Below are 21202 nucleotides of genomic sequence, written 5' to 3' on the forward strand. Positions count from 1 at the left end.
AGCGGCGTTGAAATCACCGGTTTTCGAGAGAGCTTCTTTAAGTGGACGATCGAAGTGGCACGTGAAATCAACGAGTGGTCGCAGAGGAGACCGAGAACCGATTTCTTTGAAATTTTTTATCGTATCGTCTGGCGCCAGGAAATCGTTCCACCGTTGCAATATGGACACGGTGATGTTTTTTCGGAGTAATTTCGCGCGGGTGCGTAATAGGATGAGCCTCCGGAACGTCTCCGTAACGTCGTTTCGGCGGTACGTTTGAGCAACTCTGTCAGCGTGCGGTTAATCAACACTTCGTTCGACCAGATCGCTTTTTGTCGCGTCTCTGGTTCCCCTGTTAATTTCTTGCTGCACCATGAGATTTCATTTCGTAACTTTGACTTCATGCGCCACAGCGGTGGTGTATTTATTTACTCGAGCAAGACAGCAGATCGGTGGTGATGAGTGTATCGTGGACGGTGTGGCTTTCAACGAAGACAGGACACGCTCGAAACGATGCCGTGGACACCCACGCCGCTTGTATCGAATGTCGAACGAGGATTATCCCGTATTGATTTACGTGTTCTCGGACGTGTTCACGCTCGTATCTCGATTCGATAATCCGATGTGCACGTACGCGATAAGGCAAACTTGTACTTGGCTTCCATCGAAACGTAGTTTTTCAGAAATTAATTGTAGCAAAGTTGGGATTTAGATGACATCGATACTTGCAAAATGGGATTTCGATGCTCGTCGAATGGATCTGTTCAGTATTCCATAGTCTGTTTCATATGTTCCTTACGTATGTATTTAACAATTTTGTTGTTCTATTTCTTCCAATTACACGATGTTCGTAATTTTAATAATTATAATCTTAAGTCGTAAATAAAATCTACTCTCATATTTTCGTTTCCACTCTCTTCTTGCTGCGGTACATTTGCCATAAAGTGAGAAACAATTTTCTAACCCCCTCTATCGATCCAATAAAATGAATTTCGAAAAAAAGATATTTCTTTCTTTCTTTCTTCGAGTATCCAAAGAACGTCGTCCATAATGACGGAAGGTTTTCTAGTCGAGGACGCGTAGTAATCGGCGGCTACGCGTTTCCGGTCCAGTGACGGTGGCTAACACCTGGAATTGCTAGCGCTCGGTCAGAGTGGCGCGTGAAAAACCACGAAGAGCCGGATAAAGAAGATCGATACGTCGATGGCAAGGGGATACAGTCAATGACTCGGTGCGATCTGATATCTAGATACGGTGATATCGTTCGGAGAAACTTTGAAAATCCGCGAGTATGCTCTGGTCGGTCGAGCTATATAATTTTAAAAGGCTCTTTCGATGTCTGCCGGTGATTTATGTAGAAACGCGTCGCGTGTTGAGGTTGCGCACAGAAACTGTGTTTCAGTCGACGAGCATAGGCAATACTCACGGTTCGATTCTGCCGCGGATAATCCTATAAACTCTAGTATATTTCACGTTTACGGTCCCCGTTGCCGCTCTCGACACTTCGTTGCGTTTTAGCGCATCGACAAATATTTATCGTGCCATTCAATCCTTTTCCATCCTTTTTCCCCTTTCTATTCGTGTTTCTCTCCGTGCTGCGAATAAATCATAGTAACGTCGATTAGCATAAAGCCGGAAAAAATCCCAAAAGCATATTCTATTTTATTGCGTTGCGCGAACGTTTTCGTTTCGTGAGAATTGTCAACGAATAGAGACATCGTTGTTGGATACAATTGTCCGTATGCCATTCGATGGATTTTGCTTGCCTCTTTTTGTAACAACGTTGAAACATAAAATGCCGTGGAAAAAATTTAATAGTCAATAACGATTAATGATTGGTAATGTATTAAATGATTATGTGTGGATATCGCAATCTGCCAGAGACGATCGTCGTATCGTCTATATCAGTCGTTTCTCTCGAAATATTTTTAATGGAATTTTCTCCTACAATGACGTAGAAAGATTGGGCCGAAGACTGCATCGTATAAAAAAACAGTGGAATATTTCTCTCGGAATAAGGAAATCGTCGTTCGATTAAAGAACGTTTAATAATTGTGAGAAAATTGAAATTTCTATATTCATCAACTATTATTCAGTTTCGTTATTATCGATATCGTCGTCAGCCCGTATATTCATCGATTCTTTGTTATTTCCGATGATTTTGTACGTGAATTTTCTCGATTTTCCGGATAGTTACCAGAAGCCGGTTAAGTAAAAGTTGCAACGTTTCACGGATGGCGATAATCAATTAGAGAACAGGTTGTCCGATGTTAAATCGGTGGAAAGCGTGGTTCGTTAAACGAATTATCGCTACGCTCAAAATGTTTCGTTTTATGGTATATATTTCACGATGCACGAGTTGGACGCCTTTTATTTATGTGTTTGATAGTATAAAATACGCGCAAACACACGTAAGTTATGTTATTAAATTAGGAATTTGATTTACATAATATTTAAATAATATCTAAATACAGAAGTGATAGTTCAAGCATAAAGAACGCAGCGATGTATGTAAGTGAGTAGAGATGAACAAGTCAGGCTGAACACTTCGTTAGTAGAAGATTCCAGCGGTTATCTAGTCACAGATAAGTTGGATAACAGTCACAGGGCATTTTTACAGTGTCCGGTTTTCGCCATCCGGTTTTCGTCGTCCGGTTGAAAATGAACGTTGGCCGATTAGCGGCTGGTGTAACGCTCGTTTTCTACGCTGCCGTGCCGATTACGCGCATAATCGTGTGGCATCAAAAAAGCATAATAAAAAGAAAAAGAAAAAAGAATTAAATAGCACCGCGGCGTAGAAAACGTGCGTTATATCAGTCGATAGTCGGTCAACATTCGTTTGCAACAGGACGACGAAAACCGGACAATGTGAAAATGTTCATACGGTTAAGGCCACTGGAATTTTGTTTGTTTTTTTAGATATTAATTAATTCTTTATATTTGAAACATAAAAATATTTCCCTTTCACAGGAGAGATATTAAATAATATTATATTTTAAACGGAAATAACTTTTTAATTCGATGAAATTACATTAACGAAGTTACGTTACGTTACACTCTTGTAGCTAATTATACCAGCGTCTATTATAATCGTCGATATAAACCACGATAGCTTGAACATTTATTATTTTTCTCGACCGACGTCGATCTCTGACGTTCTTTCCCATTTTCGCATAGTTTTTTTTTTTTTGCAACGCTTGATACGCAAACGCTTTAAGCGCCACGAAAGAAGAAATTCTATCAGGAAGCGTAACCGTCGAAGGTGACGAAAAAACGATGATTCGACGTTCCATCGCGGTTGGGCTCGTGCTCGAACGGAGGAATGCGACAATAACAATGTTGCGGAAATGCGTGCGTGTCGAATGCGTGTCTTTGTTGTTTCGGTTATCATACGCACGCGTGCGTACACGATTGCGTTACCAGAAATTCCTTCCGTTACAAGCACGTTGGTATTCACGACACGTGTATAATAATCGTAGGATTCCTTGAGTATGCCTCGAAGAAAAAGAGAATCGAGACCGCGATTACCGTTCTTATCGAACATGCTGATTAGCGACACGAAGGTTGATTAAATCCATATTTATTAGAGAACGAAGTCCTGATTATCGAGCGAAACGATCAGCGACGATGGGTGTGTCCTCCTCGAAGGGAAAATAGAAGCGAGATGAGGAGATGAGGGAAAAGGGTTTGAAAAATAACCGTTCGATCCGTATTGGGAGCGTTACAGTTGAATTCCACGGACTGAGAAAACGAGCAATTTCGTAGTCGTGGTTATTTAGTTTCTATTCCGGGTATGGTTTCGTTCTCGATACAGTGTTCTTTTTTTAGATAGGCAGAGGGGAAAAAGGAACGGACAAAGTCCGAAGCCGATTAAAAGGGTCAGATCGGTGGTTCCGTCGCGTTAATTAATCGGCCCCGTTCACAACCGCCTCTAATTGGAAATTTCCATTTTCCGTCTCGGCTGTGCACTTGACTCTGCGCTCCTCGCCTCGCGTCCAACATCGATGCGGTTGCCGATCGAATCGAGTCGCTGAATTACGCGGAAAGGCGTTTTCTTGCTAACTTTTGTGCGTCGACTGACCTTGAATCGGTTTACAAACGACTTTGATCGCAACGATTCCGCGTGTATGCATTCCGACAATTCGCGTGCGTGCGAAACTTAAAACACGGAAACGACCAAGGTCGAAAAAGAAACAGGCGAAAAGAAAGAAAAAGACAAAAGAGATATAAGCAGGTCTAATCTAATCAATCTTAATGACACGTCCCTACTACGACCGTCGTGAATTCTTCGGCCTCTCGAGAAACTCTCGAAACTACCGAGTCCATATTCTCCGACAGCAATTGCAGTCATGGAGACCGCAGAACGTGGCAACCAACACGGTCGAAAATTAATAGTTAATTCAGCCACAAACGAACTCCCAGCTTTTAACGTTGCCCCGCAGCCGCGAAAGATAGATCTGGCGCGCGGCACGCGACGTTCATTAAGCCTTCCAAGGCCGGCTGACGAGGTGGGTCTTTTTTACTGGAAGGCACGGTGCCCCGTGCGATATTACGTCCCCTCTCGTTCCCCACCGCTGTTCACCACCGTCTCGTCGGGGGTGGTTACTTTACGTGCTGGCTAATTTGCACCGGCCACTCATCATCCTCTGCCGGCTTATTACTCGGCTCCTTCTCCCATTCTCTTTCTATCTCCGTACTTATCTTTCTCCAACTTTACATACCATGTTCTCATCTTATCCGTCCCGTTCCTTCTTCTTTTTTTTTTTTTCTTCTCTTTTCTATTCGACCGCATATGGATGTTTTCTCCATTTTCGTAACGAATAGTTTCTTCTTAAAGACGGCCACCGATGACTATGATCAGCAGGATATTTACGAAGAACGAGGTAAATGCGAGAAGTTGATAGGAAGTTATTGAAATTTGCGAGGACCATCGTCTCGTCGGGTACTTTAGATCGTAAGGAATGAACGAGTGCGTGGCACAGTAATAAAATTCTCGATAATTGCGTGTGATAGAGTTAAATTTGTCCTTCGTGTAAGAAAATCGAATTAAATCGCGTTTCTCGATTATTCAATCTTGACATTCGTAATACAGTAGAATCTCATTTATCTGCATGTACTTTTATTATACTTTTATACGAATTGATTGCTCCATGAATTCAGATAAACGAAGTTTCATTACTTCTAGTCTGCTTCATCGTATTTTTTGGTTCAATGCACGCTGTAAACCGTTCAAACTCAGACAGTAGGCTAAATTTCTTTAAATATTCTATTTAATATATCTGAAAGTTTTCAACGAGTTTTAACTCGCCATTTCTACTAAATAGTTTCTCACGATTAATCATTCGGTTCGTTGATTCTTGCAGACGGTTTATACAAATTTTCGCCTGTGTTATATAAGACGTTTTGAAACTTCATTAGCAAATATGACATTATCCACGATATCAGCAAGTATCCTACTAATTGTAAACAAAGTTCCACTTCTTTCTTTTTTCGTATCCGTGAGAACATCGTTATCCGTTTGCGATTACGCGGCGCATGCCAATAAGTCGTCGCTACGATGCTGCTGGAGCTTACTAGCTGTAACTATTAACCACGTTCTGTAGACTAATCGCGACGAATAGTGGACGGAAAATTTCACCGGCGCGGGGCGATACTAAATAACGCGTAATGGGCTTGTAAACGCGGCGGCCCCGCGCCGCGATGGATATTAAATGAGCGGGATTAGACGAGACCGAGAGGCCGCTGCAACGCGAGCAATTAAGCTTCGAGGGAACTGGATTCGTATCGTGGTGTACACGTATAGCAGTTCCCCCCTTTTGGTCGAACGTGACGGGTATAATTTTGATTAACCGGCTCGGTTAAACGAGCCGGTGCGCGCACGGTGTGTCGCGGCTGTTTGTTCTCGCCTCTCCGCCGATAACAAATAGCCACGTATTTACGTAACCCGCATCGCGACACAGATTATACGACAGTCTTCCATTTGTAAGCTCCATGCTAATCACAAACGACTACCTGTTACTCTGACATTAAACGAAAATTTCATGCGTGACTGTACTCGTGAAGTATGAAGAGGAAGTATTTCGAATCGGATCTTTTATCGTATTGACCGAGGCAACTCGGTTCGATCTCGTCATTTTCTCGATCCTGTCCTCTTCAACCGTGTTCGAAAGAAAGCGATTGCTTGCAACGAATTTGACTCATTTCGATCCCACGTATATTTACTACTTTAATATAGTGGAATCTGTACAATATATTTAATTATTATAATTTAGTAGCGTATTTCAGTCCTGGACGTCACTTTGCTGTTTGTTTCATCAGTTTTTATATCGCACCTCGATATAAAAATATAACCTTGCCATAGGGTCATTCGAGTGATTTTCTCGTTTTTGATATTTTGCACTCGTTACAATTTAAATACACGACATTTCTTCCTTCTTTCGTTGTCGTATTAATAACGACGTCTCATAATGTACAAGTTTGATAATTCTTGAAAAGTTGAAAAATTTAAGGTTCAGCATGTGAGATAATTCAAGACGCTCTGCCTTGCTGTACGCTGTAAGGAAATTCGTAGTGTATAGATATCAGCTCGGTTTTCGCCTATTAATTAACCAGATGCTGCTAAATATATTAAATTTCGTATTATTTAGTACCAGTAGTTCCGTACAATCAATACAAAAATTTCTTGTTACGAAAACGAGATGTATAGAATCTGATGAGGAAACGCTTCGTTGAAAAACGAGCCATTCCCTAAGGTGAAAGTGGTTACAAGTGAACTTTTAAAAATTTTAATACCGAAACACGTTTGATCGATGCTTATCTTATAGAATCTCGTCGTTACATATTTCGCGTTGTTGATCGATTCGTCGAATAAGCAACTCAAATACTTTTCGTAGCCACTGTATGTATAGGAGCGCGAGAAACCTATAAATCTGCGCCTTAATCGGTGGCCGGTATCCACGCGGCTCGTAATTCATCCGCGTGGAGAGAAGCGCGCGATTCGTCTGACCGAGGGGGACAGGCCGGCGACGCGGCTCGTTTCGCGAATCATAGCGGCGCGATTATTTTCGCGAGTGAAAATGCCATTGCTCAGCTTGACTAGATGGCTCGGCTCGTTAAGTGCGGGGGCTGACATCAAAGAAGGGCCACGGCCGGCTAAAGTGCTAAAAGTTGTGGTCGGTTGGCCGAGCTGTGTTGGCCGCGTTCTATACTCGGCCAACTTCTCCGGGGCTACCGATACACACCGATGTGGACTGCTTTACGCGATGGCGTGCAAACTGCCTGCAGTCCGCTGCCGAGGGAAACAAGGAAACAGAGAGGGCGAGGACGAGGGCGAGGGCGAGGATTTGCATACGGGAGATCGCCGCGCGGTTCGCATATGAGGGGAATGTTTACGATATCCGCATAATGAGGGCGTGGGTGTTTCTATTAAGGCGCACAGCCAGGCCCTGCATGGATAAGCCTTGCCCTATCCGAGCCATGGATCTCCCTGTTACTCTCTTCCTCCCTCTGCTTTCAGCTTTGCATGGCTGTTACCTACCTTGCTTTTGTCGGTCGCTTTTTCTTCTCTCTTTTTTTTTTTTTCTTGCTTTTTACGGCCGTTTTTATTTAGTTTTATCCCTTCCTAGCCGTTCTTTCCTGTCTTCTCTTTCTGATTAATTGACACAGGAAAGACGTGTGGTCGTTTTTCTCGAATCTACTTCGATCGTTTATAAACGTCGAGTATCGCCTACTTGTTTTGAGTTTCTCGAGTCTCGTTCCGACTGATTATATACGTATATATGTAACTTGAAATTGCACGTTTTACCCACTTGAAATATCGTTTCCGATTTCAAGCGAAACTAAGGTTTTTTCTACTATTCCCCGATTTGGAAACAGAGGAAGAACAATTGACAAGTACTGTAATTTTAATTCTAGTTTCCGGTTTGTTGCACCATTTTTGGTATTTATTTCTAGGTAATTAAAGTCAAACAGCTTCGACTTAATCAATCGGATTGCTAGGAACACGAGGTCAAAGCGAAGTTACTGGAACCGAAAGCCCGAACGAATTCTTCAAGAAAAGTGTGCAGAACGCAAACGGCGTTTGTCAGTAGCGCCGCAAAGTCGCTATCTCGAGCGTGGTAAAATCATGCATGACGTTTAAACGGCTAATTAGTCGAAAGTGAAAATTATCGTAGCGCTAAAAGCGGTCGTAACTCAAAATCAAAGTCACATAAAACACGCGTAGCACGATTTTCTCCATCCATTATTCCAATCTACCATCGAACAAAGTTCCAGAAGGACATGTAGATGTATGGCTATAGAGCAACGCGCGTTCTACGGCCACGTACCTACACCTGAACTCTATATTAACCTGATCAAATACATCGAAGCATATTTAAACCGGTGCGCTTCCGTCCCATACATTACATTTCACCTTTTCCGCCGTTTCTCTCCCTCGCGGCTGTTATTATTCTAATTTACGAGGAATGGTTTCTGTCTTGCGCGACTGATCACGGATACGTCGCGGATAAGTTATTAGCCTAATGTTACGCTGGAATTAACTTAAATCAGTCATTTATCGGTAACGGTTCGGGGAAATTGCAGGAAGACAGCGAATAACGAAACGCGAGAAAGGGAGATAGAATGGCTGGATAATAAATGAACGTTGTCTAACGGTATAGTAACTAAATAGTTAACCACACCGCGTTACTTTTCCTTACCTTTTTCTTCATCGTTATTAACGATTTTTGTACCGCGTTCCTGAGTACTTTCTCGCGTTTCTTGCGCCGATCCACAGTTTTCCGTGCTTCGACAGTTCGTGCCAAAGAAAGAAACGATCGTCGAAAGAATCCACGTCAGTTATACAGTATACGGCGATTCTCGAAGGTAAACGGAGGTACACGAAAGAAACTACCAAGTATGTATCTTGTTCAGAGAAGATGTTGCGTGCAAAAGCGTGGTCCGGCGACAAACTTCGCAGACGTGTCTCGAGGAATTGCCCACGCTTCGGCCAGCCTCGAATTAACCCGCAATTACGCGATAACGTTTCTCGCCAGATTCTTTCGATGCATGGCGTGACACGTAATTCTTCGTTTAAAAGTATTCAGATAGATAGTCGCATATGATAACTAATTTGGATTATTAAAGGAAGCATCAGTCGTGCATGTATAGCGAAATACAATAGAAAAGCTAATAATCCAGCTAGCAGGATCGATTAAAGAAATACAATCGATTAAATTCTTACCCTAATATCGTATGAATGTATGAATTTTTTCTCTGGCATCAAACAGCAAAAATCAGTTCACATCCTGCAAAGAAACATTTTTTTAATGCTAATCTACTATCTCTTGTGCGATTCTAGAAATGGTGAATGCGTTGATAAATATACAAATTCAGTATTTAATATAGAAATTTATGGCACACAAACTTTCAATTCAAGCGGTAATTACAAACCGGTAGTAATTACATTTTTCGTGTTATATATTAATTTGAACCATCACGTTTATGATGAAAACTTGCATCAATCTCTGACATTCCAGTTCTTCGCGAAGATCATTCAACAGAAAAACTTCCAAGTTAAACTTCATTTCTCTGCATCGTTGAACGCTTTATGAATACTTTATGGACACTTCCTTCTCAACGAAGTCGAACATCGAACGTCGATACAGGTTTTTTACTTCACGATCGTGTAGACATGTTACGCCGAGCTTATTTCACTTTTTAGTTATCATCGTCGACGTAGCTGCAGGCTGTACGGCCGCTTTCCTCGGTCCATTCCCTCCCGTCCATCAAGATTTTAACTAGCTTTCTCTTGATTTTTCTCGATTTTCCTCCCGTTTTCTGGTACTGGCATGCAGCAGAAGCTAAGGTCGCCGTTACAAGCGTTACGCCGTGCATCCGTATTCCGTGAATCTGCAGTTCTGCTGCACTGCGGTGCCATGATTCTTCCAATGCGGCTCGAAGACACCTTTGCGCAACAAATCCTCCGCATTCTGGCAACTACGTTCAAACGTATTCCCATGAAAAATGATTAGTTTACGAAGAGATTTTTTACTGGCTGAAGTTGGTTCGTTGCACTACGATGATATTTGTGGAAAATTTTAAGCGTAATTTTCGCTGTTTGATGCCAGAGAAAAAATTCATACATTCATACGATATTAGGGTAAGAATTTAATCGATTGTATCTCTTTAATCGATCCTGCTAGCTGGATTATTAGCTTTTCTATTGTATTTCGCTATACATATGCGTTTTATTTCGTGAGTTTATCATATACTTTATACATTACCTATTATTAATTTACCATGGATACTGTTATATATGCGTGCTAATGCTAATCAAGAATTTCAATTTTTTAAAAGTAACACTCGATCAAATGCAAATATTAGCACTTTAATACATTACCCATACGCAGAAACAATATTACAATATGTATATTTTGTATATATGTAATTTGTAGGTATAGACGTGTAAATTAAAATAAATAATTAAAATAAAATAGACGAGAAGAATATGCAAAATTTCGATATAATGTAGAGAATTGCGATCATTCCTACGACATCCCTTGTTACCTTTTGTACTTCCATCACAAACTTAAGTCCAAGGAACCAAATTTTCTTTCAAGAATAGTTATTGATTCGCATCGTTTCAACCTCGTACCAGAACTCCGCTTAAAATATCAAAAATCTTCTCATTTGTTGAAACGAAAATTTGGTCACAAAGATGCATGGCTCTTAACAGACGTAAAGAAATATCTTCGTAAAAATGTTTCGCTGCAACTAAAAATAGTGGCAGGATACTCGTCGAATCTCATATTTTATCAGTGGTAGCCGCGTTACAGAATATTATACGCGAGAAATACGTTTCATCGAATATAACCCGGTGCAAAAATATCTTATTCATCTGAGAGCTTTTCCCTTGTCTCTTGCGACGTAGAATTTTCCAGCGATCTCGATAAAATACGAGGTTTTCGCGTGGAGTGACGGGATTCAGGAATTTCCATCGCGAACCGGTGGAACGGAGACAGAAGAGCAAGGGTTTCGCGTTCCAGTTATTACAGCCGGCGTTATCTGCACGCGGAGAAGATTTTACGAGCGTGGTCGCATTATCAAACGTCGTTGCTCGAAGTAAACGCTTGCAAACGACGCTGCTTGTTACGCGGTCAATGTTATTAGTTCGTGGAATGCCTCTAGCCTGGCGTGACGCAAAGAATCGAGAGCAAATAGGCAACCAGGAGCAAATGTTAAACGAACCAGCTATTTGTTTGCGACCAGCGAACCACGCTGGCCCCACGCTCTGTTAACAAAGGAGATGCTTCTTCTAACATCTATTTTCCTTTCGTTAATTTCCATTCCTTGATTAATTTGTTTCTGTTAATTCTCGATCGTTGCAAATGTATATAGCGATACATTGTTCTTAGAAACATCGAGTTAATTATTTTAATTCGTTACTGTTAAACGTTGCACTCGTAGATTCGTTACTTTGTTAGACTTATGTGGTTGAAGGTAAAAGAGAGACGTATGTTAAATAATGATGACAGATAATGGTAGATCTACGGGATTGTTTCTTATGTCACGCATTAACATCGACAAAGTGTTTAAAATGCTAAGACACGTTCGTGGCCTGGATACATCACTCGCAGCCGTTTTTGGACTCTTCGGAAACTGAAAGCTTGTGAGCAACAGCCTTCAAATATACGCGTCTTCGCTGGAAGTGAACGGTCACTGAAAACACATCACGTTCGTCAAACAACGATAGAATTCATCGAATAAACTGAATTTCGAGTAATTAGGAAGCCTAACCGCGAGATTCTCGATGAAATAACGATAAAGAGCAACGAATAAAAAGCACGGTACGTTGTTATTAGAACGAGAAGTATCTACGTGAGAAAGAACGATAAATCAAAAGTAACAAGAGGGAAATTTGCACGAGGTCATCGCATCGTAGGAGAACTTCCATCTCTAACCAATACAGTTCCCATGGAGAACAGAGAACATGATCCGGAGAATCCAAGGGCTTGAACATTCCAAGGCTTCGCTGAAGCCTGAAGACCTGAAATCCACCCGCATGAAACGTTCTCGCAGCCGGTACAGGTGAATCGTTGGCTGTTCGAAGGACGCGAGGTCTCTCAGCTGCTGCTTCTCGCCGGCTCCTTTTTAGATTCTCCGGTCGAGTGGCGGATCGCTAATGATCGTTCGCTGGTTTCACGGCTGCCCGTGCGAGAAGTCGGACGTCGAAGTCGGCGACGCGGAGACGCGAGGAGGGTTGGAAAGGTGCGAAGCGTAAAAAGTTGACGGGAAAATCGCGGGAGAGTTTAATTACCAGAGAGAGAGAGAGAGAGAGAGAGAGAGGGAGATGGAGGGAGAGGAGGGCGTAGGTAGCAGCGTGGCGCGCTGCGGATGTCAATCCCAGTTCGTAACGACCGTCGAAGGGATTCCACCGAGTTCGATAACGATCGCTTTGGAGAGTAACGCGCGAGTTTTCAAATGGCGGCGCCGCATGGCTGACGTTCGCGCGTCTTCCATCTTCGTACGATGGTTCGCTCTAATGGCAGGGAGCGCCGGTTAAATAATTACGTGGCGGTTCAGCGTGTCGGTATTTAAATAAGAACGCGTTTACGCAGGCTCGTCTATCTTGCCGATGGCGGCGAACGAAATGACGCGTTAAATATTAACGCGCGAAGCATCGGTGCACGCGCACAAGCCAATGGTTACTCGAAGAGGTTAAGGGGAAGAAAACGAGCAGCGGAAATGGAGATAAGTTAATAACAGTCGGGATCGGGTAAATGGATCGATTTAGAAGGGGCCCGAACACTGTACCGGGAAACGCGAACCGCTTTCCATAGATTACAGGAAAATTATTTCGTGTAATGCGTTCGAATGGGCCTGAGTTTGTTTTAATAGAATTAGAAATTGCGCTGCGTAATCGTTTATTATAAAGATCGGTATTTTTTCCTTTTCAAATTAGATGGACGAGTTTTCGTTTTGCCGATGTTTTATCGTCTGCTCTTAAGCAGAGCGCGAGTTAAACAAGCTATAAAAGAGAGTCGTAAAAGACGGCAAAAAGTCCAGCTTCTTTTATAATATTTTTAAACCGGTGCGAAAGAAAGCGAAGCGCGCGATGAAAGTGAACAGTTCGAAGAGAAGCAAGTATCGTAAACATTGTTCTTCGATATTGGTCGTTTCTCGTCGTTGGTTTTAGAAGAGAAAGTTCTCGTATTGTTTGGAACACACGCTCCTATACGCATCGATTTCAACGTGATACCGCGAACGATGTGCTTCGATCGATGGTCGATAAAAATACCCTTCGACTTTAACAACTAACGTACAACGATTAGGCTTGAATCCTACGATCTTAGATCACTTCAGTTCGTAACAATTAAAATCAACTGATCTTACTTCAAGTATCTCAAACTTCAAATATCGTATTCGCCGCTTAATCCAAAGAGTTGCACGTTAAAAATCTTCGATTCCTTTCATCCTCTTTCTTCGCCGATAATTCCGCTCCATCTGCGAGGAATATTTGTAGCTATCGCTAAGTTGGAACTTCAAAATGCTCCATATACAACCGGTTTTCATAGAAATTCAACTTCGTACGTGAATGGTCGCGAATCTGAAGGGCAACAAGGAGACGAAGAGGAGAGCGACGAGAAGTTGTCGCGTCACTAAAGCGAGCAGAGGAGAATTGACGTCTTATTAAGCGACGGATAACGTCGGCTAGTCATTTGGAGCGTCAACAGGCAGAGGCGAAGGGCATCGTCCGTTATCATCGAGTCGTTCCGATGCTCGAGTGATTCAGCGAATTCCCAGCGTCCCTTTAGAACGGCACCGGTCAACCGATTACACGCCAATCGGATCGATGGATCGCGCTAACTAGATCGCAAGAGAAGGTTGGTGCTATATCGACTTGTAATCGTGGCTACCGCGACGATAGAGGATCGAATTCATAGATGAATCGTTGAAAATCATGTTGTTGCAGCTCGTTTTTATCAGAAAGAGTAATTAAATGTAAATCATTGAAACATCTCAATGTATTGTATTTTTACGTGTACTCGTGACGTAGCTTTCGCTTGGACAACATTTAATTGAACGCACAAATTTTTCTTGACCAGCCTCTTAAATTGTTCCAATATCTCGATTTAATCAATCGTTAATGCAGTGCCTGATACGATATATGATATGATAAAGATCTTCAATTTGGAGACTCGAAGGTAAAGTTAGAATCAAAGGTGAAATCACACATTTCATCGTAATTCATCGCAAACATCAACGTAGTGATTCGTTTCTACTTTGATAAATGTAAGATATAAAAGTAAGGTTTTAAAAAATCCATAGATTCTATAGATAGAACGCGTAATGTTTCCAAACTTTCAATCAATAACACGTATCAACTTGGAACAAAGCCCTCTATCCATTATCTTCAAGTTGTACGCAGCGAAAGAGTTAAACGAGGCAGGATCGAGATCGAGCGCTTCGATAATCGCTGTTACCCCATCGAGTCGATCGTCGCTACAGGGCGAATAAATTAATTTCGCTATCCGCGAGATCAAAGCGCGGGCATGAGGATAATTAATAACCTTACCGCGGCGTGACGACGTGTCGCGCGCATAAAATCGAAGCAGAACTCATCGAGCGACTTAGAGACACCAACGTCTTGCGCTCACGCAGACCGCAACCAGTGCAATGCAATGCGTGGATTTTCTGGATCAAGTCGTTGATCGTCGTGGAAGTCGTCGTTCCGGTGTCTGAGAAAAAGGACCAGAGACAGGTTTTCGTGGAAAAGAAGCCTCGTCTTCTCGCGGCCTCGCTTGGGGATATATCGTTCGCGAAAAGAGGCAGTGGAGAAGAGCGCGTACTTGGCGATCTACGAGCCTTATAAAATGCTTACAACCATTCCCGGGTGACGTTAAGTATGATAGTCGGTTTTTGCATCTCCCGGGAACGGCGACGAGCCGGACGTTATTTATTGGCCGATGGTAGTCGCGATTAAAAAGCAAGGAAAGTACTTGTCGCGAGCTCGCGACAGAGTTTTCGAGTCCTTAACGATCGAAACGCGTTATAGTACGAGGAAAGAGGCAGAGGACTCTTCTTGGATGCAACCCTTTTGTGCCGATCAAATGTCCTGGCGTCTTATAAGAGGCGTACAGGAAGGTAGGAAAACTGGGAGGTAGATCGAGACTGAATCCGCGAACGTGTTGGTGTCGTGCGTGTACGGTATATACGTACGGAGGGAGAGGAGATAGGTTGGTCGTATAGCTCCTTAAATCAACCCTAGTTGGCCTGTCAACCGAGCGGCGCGCGTTCCCTTTCGCGGCGCACAAATTACCACGCGTTTAATTACCGTCCGATATACGAAGGGGGGCTATTAATCACCACGCCGATAACCCGTAATTTTCCAGCAACGATAAAATCTGTCGCACGACACCGAGTCTCGCGTACGCCGCGACGAACAGCAGCAGCGTATTCGTGACGAGGTATATCTTGCTCTTTCTCCTTGCCCTTTCCCTGTCCACAGGGAAAGAGGATGATCCGCTGTGGAAAGGGAAAAAGGAAGAGCGAGTAGGAGGCAGAGGAGGTGGTATAAAAGAGGAGAAAACGCGCGCGGAATACGATCAAAGAGCGATCCTGTTGCTTCCATATAGATTTTTCTCCCTTCCGCGTGTGCTGCACTTTCTCTTCGCGGCGTCCGTGGGCGTATTCGCGGCGGAAAATAGAGCAGCGGAACTCCCCTTTGACGTCTCGGAGGACGAACAGCTGAAGTCGGACGATCGATAGCCTGGAAACGAGAGCGAGATTGAACGTGGTGCAGCGCGACTTAACTGGCTGCCAGTTCCATGACTTTTAACGTTGCTCTTTTTCTCTGTTTTACTTTGATTCGCTGAATTCCCATTGATCGTGAGCAATGGTCGCGAGCAATGGTCGTGAACGTTGATTGGGAAGAAACACAAAATCCGACGAAGGGTTTCTCTACCCGTGGCCTATGTAGATACGAACGATTGGCTTCTCTTCGGTAGCCCGTCTGGTTTTTTGGTAGCAGTTTGCCGGAGTCCCACCGCCACCGAACCCAGCTTGCCTGCCCTAAGGCCACTCTTTCCTTCCGAAGGAGGAACGGTGGATGGACGATCGTAGGGATGGATTCGAACTGTTCTCGTTTACGTTTTTCGATCAAACGCAAAACCCTAGAGACTCTAACCTAACGACTGCAGAATAATAACGAAGCAGTTGACTTTGATTATTCTTACGTTTGTCGAATAAAATGATTCTTATACGAATAAACTAGCATTTGCGAGGGAACGAATTTATCGACTTATTAGATATGACGTGTACATCGTGCGGTGAGTTTCAGTGAAGGTAATTAAGAATGGAAGGGAAAGTTACAGCTGTTTCCAGCTAATTCGACGATGTACGACAACAGGTTGTATAGGAAGGGTTCCCTTTGCGGTGTGGGAGAAACGTGTCTCGATGCGGGCGCCGGAACAAGTTTCTTTGATTTTCGTTTTGCTTGACGAGGTGTCTCGTCGTCTTGTTCGAACCGCTCGACCAGCTGAGTAAGGTTGCCTATAAAATTCCCTCTTCGATGAATATAATTGTCCTTGGTGTTTTAAACTTAACCTAACGATATACAAATACCTCGTTCGATTCTATAATTTAACAAAGATATATTCAAAGTTCAGTTGATACAATATGAAAGTTGATTTAAAATTGTCATCTCGGATCGATGTATATAGAAATTATTTTTGATAGTTTGACATTATCTGTCTCGTGACATGCTGACATTTTGCTATCATAACCACTTAATTATTAAAGACCATCGTAAGAGCAGGAAATCACGATTATATAAGCCGCGAATATATAAATATTTAATTGCAGAAATAGGAAAGAAAAATTTATATATGCATTTTATATAGTCGTGTGCTTGAATTGATTCGCAAGCGGTTCGTATCCATCGTCGCAGCAACGGAGCACCCGGTATATGGACAGATCGAGCGGCAGAGAAAGATCAAGCGCTACACCCACGCCCATGTCTCAACCTGTTCTGTTTCTCCCGTCGAGCCGCGGTTACAGGTGCCTCCCCGAGGGCATTCCTGCTGGAATTCTTCACCCATGATCTTCTCCCGGGCCTCCTGCAAATTCTCGTGACGCAGTTGCGTCGCGGCTTACCCACTTCGCTTCAAATCGTCCCCAAACATTCCTCCTCCTCCTCCTTCTTCTTCTTCTTCCTATTCAATATTTACCTTCTCCCTTGCCTTGATACTCTCTGTATTCGCTTCTATTTAGAGATCCATTACACGCTGTATTCTGTTTAGTGATACATTGTCAAAGACAGCGGAGGTGCGTCGAACGTGCCACTCGAAGGAATCTAACTAGCCGATTAAGTTTCTCCTCTCTCTAACGTAACACGGTGATCGCGTTGCGTAATCGGTGACGCAAAGCGACGCCCGTGGTGATTTCTTCGAACGCCGACGCGTGTCCAGTCGAATCAGCCTCAAAACGAAATTGGCCGACCATTAAGCTATTCTAAATGCCCTTCGACGATGGGTACCGGAGAGGCAGGATAGTCCGAGAGAGAAAGGAAGCGCGTGGACGTGTGGCGCGAGCAGACCTCTCGAGTTTCACGAAACTCTGTCGTTTCGTGCGTCGATCTCTGCCGAGCAGGCTTCGCGAGCGTGGAATATAATCGTTGGACGCGGAGCAGGACCCTTCGGTGTCCCGTGATGGGCAGAGTCAAAAGAAACGCAGACGAGGGAAGGAATAAGAAGAAAACGAAGAAGCAGCAAGCAGGAGGAAATAGGAAGAAATAGAAGACGAAGAAACGGAAAGGGGAAGAGTGGATGGCAGCCACGCACGCCCACACCTCCTCGTCGGGGACCTGTTCTCGGCTTTTACGTTCTGACATCTTTTCACTCCGTTTACGAGTCCCCTTTACGTTTTACGACCGATCATCGGGGCCCTTTCTCTCAGCGAGATTCTACCGACCGTACTCGGCCGAGGCGAAGGGAAAAAGGAGGATCCAGGGAAACAACAAGACGATCATCACGGTAGGAAGAACAGGCACGCCGAAGACCGCCGTGAGACTCGTTATCCGCCGTCGATCTTTCGATGCCCGATACCGAATATCGCGGATATCTTCCTGTGAAATGGAAAATGGAAGTTCATCGATCCTCTGTATAAAGGGAGATCGCGTCGATAGGGATTACGACGTGCATCGGCCAGGCCGTATATCTGACCGATGAACTTGAGTGATCGGATGCGAAAGATAAAAGTATATTACGCTACAATGTAGTCTTATGGAGCAAGGTTGTTTGTATGTTATTAATAGGACGGGTGTGATTCATCTTCTTACACTGCAGTTTACCATTGTATTACAAGCAAGCTGTTTATGATATACTGATGTAAGATGATTTAGTCGAGACGATTCCTTTTAGGAATTAGGGGTTGATCGCGTTTGTTTAATTCGTTCGTTCGATACTTCCGCTAAATTGGTGCTTTTCTTTCGACAAATTTTAACGAGAATAATAGTCAGAGGAAGAAAGACCTACTCTTTTCGAAGAGCGTTTAAGGGATACTTTAAAGAACAATTAATTTAGAAAATACTTTTAAACGTTACAGCTACCGATCTCTAACATTCCTATTCTATATAAAAGCAGTCGGTCAATATTATTTTTAGAACTTCTTACCACTTGTAACTACTTCTCATAAATAATCTACTATCTAATTTGCCGCGAATGATATATTACCACGAATACATCATATCCAAATAACTATATAACTAAAGCGATCATACGGAACCCAATAAATATATACAAATTACATTTTAATCAATCGCAAGAACTAAAAATCCGAAACCGGTAATTTCGACAGATTTGATAATTCCGGTCTTAACTAACCGCGCCTACACCCACATACCTTCGTTAAAATTCTCTACCAAACTTCCAACCTCAATTTTCACACTCGAATTAATCTCACGATCTCACGAACGTCACTCATTCGTCACTCAATCTTTCCACCGGAAAGAAATTCAAGAAGCCTCGCGAAGGCGTAAAGTTGAAGGCCATTCGGCTTCACCGCGTGTCGCAAGCGCTGGCCGCCGAGTATTTCTGCGTAATTGAAGCGGGCATTGCCGCAAGTTTCCGCGGAGTTGATTTTCCGCGCGCTTGATACTCTGCGAGGCATTCGCACGCCTTCGCCATGAAAGGATTCGTGCCGCGGCGAGAGGAACACGCGTGGTTCAAATCGAATTGAAAGAGCTGCGCGGTAACCGCGCGCGTGTACGCGCTGGAATGTGATAGGCTGGAATCGCTGGAAAGTCTTCGCCGGGACATCTGTGTCGCGGCCTCGCCTTCCGGGAACGCGAATTTCTATTCCACCGATGCGACTAATTGCGCTGGAAAATCGTCATTCCCGTCGTCTTCTTCGCGCTGCCAACGTTAAACGCGTCGATTTCACGCGCCGATGCATGCTTCAGGTTACACGAGTCGTAAAAGGGCGGCACGTTTCATCCGCGTTAGTCACCGGGTATATATTTTACGAATAATCGCCGCAATAAATCGAGATTGGAAATTTCAACGATTCACGTTCCCCGTTTAATTTATTGGAGGTAATTTAGGTAATCGACGCGGCTCAAGCCGTTTCAGTTTATGGAAAGAATGGTGAAGAGGGAGGTTACTTACGACCTATAGAGTCACGAATTTTCTCTAGGTTTTCACCGGAATCTCATTGTATGTAGGTTGTTGTATCGTTCGGGTATCGATGCGACATACAACGGAAAAGGTTTGTAGTCGAATGGAAGATACAAAATACGCGGAGGAACCATAAATTTATTACAATACTTGATCGCTTACGCGGTATTTCTTGTCGATCGAAAGCCATTGTCTAAATATTGATTTTACGAAAATGACGATCCAGTGAGGCGGAAATCTCTTTGACGCAGCTTCTGCGCGTGTTTCAAAGTTATTTACTTTGCAGATAACGGTATAGGCTTAAAAAGACTTTGTGAATGGTCCTTTATAGTCGTTAGGAGGAGATTAGCGCATATGAAAGTAACTATTTTGACGAATAACGTAGTTTCTCTTTTCTGTGATAGAAAAAACGACACAGGCGTACGACAATAACAGAAATGACAAATGACAGTGTATTGTACATAAAGTTATCTTTCTCGTTGTTCGTTAATTTCATAGCTAGACTTTCCGAGAATCTAATTTCGTAGAATAGCCGATAAACATGCTGGATATCACGATCACAATGATTTCGTGGTGATCAATTATTTCGCCATAGACGGGTTGCAGTGGACGCGCGGCAGGCGATATTACAAGTTTTATGGCGTCCCTGGACGGGTCCCCTGTAACTTCTCTGCAGTCAGAGACGGAAAGTCGCCTACACCGAAAAACGGGGGGTTCAGCTCGATTCGTCGTTTGTACACGTTGATTCATGCGCTCGCAGCGTCTGTCTCTCTCGCGCGCCATTTAAATTTCAAATAGTCCGCTGGATACACCTCTCGACTTGCACGTGGTTTTATGACAAAGTGCCGTTGTCGCATCGAACAAGACGAGTCCTCTGGTCCGTGCGTGGTTCCATTAAAATAAACACACCGCAGAAGGAACTGTAAGCGGCGTGGGAACTTTCGCTTACTCGTCGTAATCACATTCATCTTTAATCATCTTCCATTCGTCGGAACGGAATTTTAACGTTTTTGAAGACGTGAACTTTTATATATCGAATCCACGTATAAGAATGAGACGTAATTTCTATTATTTGAACCGATAGTTATACAACCTATACGAAGTCTAGGTTTTGCACCATTGAACTATTAAATTATTACCAGCAAAGTTATAAATTATCGATATTAGTGAATTTTTCTCGTATGACGGTATCAAATTTGATGAGAAAACAAATAAATCTGGTTACCTGACTCGACATAAGATTGTAAAATTGTAAAATCCAAGCCTATAACCTATAATCTGCAACTTGTAAATCAACTAATATTATTTATTGCTAAGAGGGTCTAATTACACGAATTTTTATCCTTCGACAAGTTTCGATCGAGTTAGCCAACTACGCTTGAACGATCAGGCGATCGACGAGTTCCCCTTTCAACGGTGTCTTCCAATTTTAATGAATATGCGAAAAGTCGTTCGAGGCGAGACATCGAACGTCATCGTTCACAGCGACACGTGCGGCGTCGCGTCTATTCGATCGCGTAGCCGCGCTCGATTCGCGCCATCAATGCCATCTCGGTAGGCGAAATCGA

The 21202-nt window shown here is 43.2% G+C and overlaps 1 protein-coding gene across 3 annotated transcripts in view; it reads left to right on the plus strand.

The window, feature by feature from the left end:
• The window catches only part of LOC132916533 (E3 SUMO-protein ligase EGR2), a 68011-nt gene that overhangs the window by 39680 nt on the left and 7129 nt on the right, over positions 1-21202 (plus strand). The gene's annotated exons all lie outside the window — the stretch shown is intronic.

The sequence above is a fragment of the Bombus pascuorum genome, chromosome 2, assembly GCF_905332965.1.
Source record: "Bombus pascuorum chromosome 2, iyBomPasc1.1, whole genome shotgun sequence".
NCBI lineage: Eukaryota > Metazoa > Arthropoda > Insecta > Hymenoptera > Apidae > Bombus > Bombus pascuorum.